The 3,492-nt window shown below is 39.9% G+C and overlaps 1 protein-coding gene across 8 annotated transcripts in view; it reads left to right on the top strand.

Moving 5' to 3' along the window:
- The window catches only part of LOC123987035 (butyrophilin-like protein 10), a 44,981-nt gene that overhangs the window by 27,941 nt on the left and 13,548 nt on the right, over positions 1-3,492 (top strand). The gene's annotated exons all lie outside the window — the stretch shown is intronic.

Raw genomic sequence — 3,492 nt, forward strand, 5'->3', positions numbered from 1 at the left:
TATACGGAACATACAGTAAGTGAAAAGCTGCTGTTAGAGCTGCGTGACTCCAAGTGTTTGATTGTCTGAGCGGCAGAAAGTGACGGTGAACGCGAGCAGAGGAAAATATTCTGTCAGTAAATGTGCTTTAGGCTACAGGGTGTCAGTTTCTCAAGACTAAGAGAAGACTGTCGTTTCCCACAGAACTAGAAAAAGGGAGACGCTTACTGCCAGCTAACGTCACTGTCATAGCCCCTCCCCCCTGGCTTCTGACTGCTCAACAGGAACCATTATGTTTATGGCTCTATGTGCGTGATGACACAACGTGAAGTTGCTCCAGAGGCGTGTGAGCTCTGGTCACTCTGGACAAAACTGCATGAAACTAAATGAGTAAATGTAAATACATACATGAGAAAGAAACTAGCCATTTTAAACTAAAGAGGAGACGATTCTTTATGATTATTGTGCAAATGAAATGCTTGGTAATTAAGGGAGGTGGTTCTCATGTTGCCTATTTTCATATTAATTTCTACAGATAAGCTAAAGAAGTTTTACATTGAGACACAAAAGGCAAACATGAACTGTCTTATCTACAATGATTATGAGGTCATATTAACAGGGTTTTCCTGCCGTTAAAGGCTTGATGTGGGGCCCAAAACGGCTTGGGTGCTGTGTCATGAATGTAAAATCACTGTGGAGAGAGGATGGAAACTAAAACTAAAAAACTTTTTCAAAATCTATTGGTTATAGTTCCTCTCCAGACAAAGTTTAGTCATTAAGCTTTCTGGCTGTTGTTGTTTATTTATTATCTGCTGCATTTCCAACTATTTGTTCACACACATGGTAAAAATAATGGTCCCAAATGATGTGAAATCTTCTTGGTGGAGGAAATTATAAGCTATTTAGATGTGCATCACTTGCTCATGGACACAACAGCCCTTCAGCTGAAGTTTTGTATTGGGGTTACTGACTGTGTTGTAAGACTGCAAATACACTGAAGCAGTGATCACTACATACAACTCAGCTGCAGACACATTGGCCAGGTTAGCTACAAAAGGAGAGAACAGTTACCAAATATTGTAAATTGTAATTGTACAATTTGGCCAAACGTGAAGGTCACTGCAGGTCAGACGTGACTACAAACTAATCTGAAAATATCTCTCCAGTCAGAGTGATTTTATTCAATGTGGTGTTTGATACAACCACAAATGTAACGGCCAGTAAACTCAGTATCATGGACTTCATCTGTAAAGAGATCACTGTAGTTACTGAGGTTGGATTTGTCATCAATAACTACTGTATCTAAGGTGGCAGACGCCTTTATCCAAATCGACTTACATCTGAGGAACAACATAGAAGCATCAGGTCAGAGAGATCTACAAGCAACACTAGATGTTAGTAAGAGATATTAAAGCATACGGTGTCACTGGGGTAAATACCTGTGGGAAGCAATAGGAGTTAACAAATGGTGCCGTCAAGACAAGCACATGTTAAGGAGAGAGATGAAGAAGAAGTGCACAGGAAGTGCAGGCTGGATGTTAGCGGCTCAGAGGAAGTGTTCTTGAAAGAGGTGACTTTAAGACAACATTTAAATGTGATGTGGATGCAAATCTATGTCCTGATGTAAATGACAAAACATATGTTCATGTTTATCACCACTAAGTTACTTTATTTGAACTTGTTTGACTTTTTGCCTTTGTGGAAAAAAGAATCTTTCTTCTAGTAGTTCATGAAAAAACATTGTGCCCAAACAAAAGTGCATCCATCCAAAGTTAGTTTGTGTGCGTTTTGTTTTCCCTGAGCTAAATGTTGACTGAATAAAAGGGGTTTTGTTTCTTTTCATTAGTTTTTCATTTAGACACTTTCTGATTTGTTGTTTGTATGAAGAGTTAAGAGAAAACAACACTTTGCAGTTTTGGTGTTTGTCACCTGTTCTTAAAACCAGGCTTTTGTTTCTAACAGAGCATCAAAGTAATGAAGAAAACTGCTTCTGATCTGTTTGATTAATATTTTCATCTTTAGGTTTTTCCACGGGCATTTTGTTCCATCTGGTTACAGCTGATTTAAAATAATCAAATGTAGCGTAAAATTAAAATGTGTTTAAAATGTTATATTGTGAAGTTATTGATTCCCTCTTCCTGCATTTTAGAGCCTATCATGGTCCGCGTTGGCACGCATTCATATTTCTAGCTCCACGCAATTAAAATGGGGCCTCTTTATTTACCTGTTGCCATGGTGAATCGTAGTATCGGAGCTCCATTGACGGTGGCTTTTTTTTATGCCTACACATGCACTTCCATCTTCAACAAACTCAGAGTTGACTGAACTTATTCTGATCGTCTTTTCTGGAACAGAGTTTCCCACCTCAGGCTCAATCAGCTCAGAGTTTGATGAACCTGCTTTCTGAAACAGCCCTACTGTCTAATGTCAGCTTAAATATTCTTAAATGACGCCAACATGAAAAATCTCCATAAATAATGTGCCGACTAACTAACGTGTTTAAAAACTGGTGTTTCAGAGTCATTGAGGTGACATGTAAATGTGTTATCTGATGTTCTGTCTGAACCTGATTGATCTCTATTTGAACAGAATGACTAAAATAATCTTCTTCTTTCAGGGTCGGGTGACGTCAGAGTGGTTGTGAAAGAAGGGAGTGACGCCATTTTACCCTGTTCACTCAGCAGCAAGTAGAACGCTGAGGAGAAACTCTTTGACTGGAAGAAAGATGGTCCGAAGGAGATTTTCTTTTATGATGCAGGAATTCATTATAATAACGGCCGTATAGGTCAAGATCAGCAGTTCAAAGGTCGCGTCTCACATTTTCAAGATGAACTGAAGTACGGCAACGCCTCCATCATCATCAGAAATACGAAGGTGACCGACAGTGGAAACTACACCTGTGATTTTCCACTTCTTCAGCCAAGACAGATATTCAACATTCAGCTACTTGTTGGTGAGAGTTTTCATTAAAGGGGCATTATGTAGTTTTCAGCGACCACTAGCGGTGCAGTTTTTAGAGTGCAACCAGGCGTGTGCTCGAACTCAAGAGCGAGCAAACTCCGACACAGAAAGAGCAAAACACCAGGAGACACTTTCACCTGAGTATCAGTAAAATTACTAAAAATCTAAACTGAACGTTACGAAGCAAACAACAGTAGAGCCGTGCTAAAGTAGCTGGCTGCTCCTGCCTTGCATCAAGGCCGGTATAAACATCTCGTTCGGTCTGACGGGCTACATATATACTTATAATAATTGTGTAAATAGTAAAACAATAAAAACGCAAACGGGGCAGTAAAAGTGCTTTTTAAGTTCAGAAACATTTTGAGTCCCCCCTCTCGTGCCTCACAGTGGTTTGGTCCACTGCCTGCTTTCCCTCTCAGGAGTCCGGTGGCAGAAAACCAGTTCAAATCCTTTCGTAGTTGTGAAGCTCCAGTAATGCTGAGCAGGCTGGCAGAGCTGTTTTATGCACTTTAAACACTGGATGAACTAATTATTCCTAGAGCCATAGAAACT

This window comes from Micropterus dolomieu, linkage group LG18, assembly GCF_021292245.1.
Source record: "Micropterus dolomieu isolate WLL.071019.BEF.003 ecotype Adirondacks linkage group LG18, ASM2129224v1, whole genome shotgun sequence".
In the NCBI taxonomy this organism is placed as follows: domain Eukaryota; kingdom Metazoa; phylum Chordata; class Actinopteri; order Centrarchiformes; family Centrarchidae; genus Micropterus; species Micropterus dolomieu.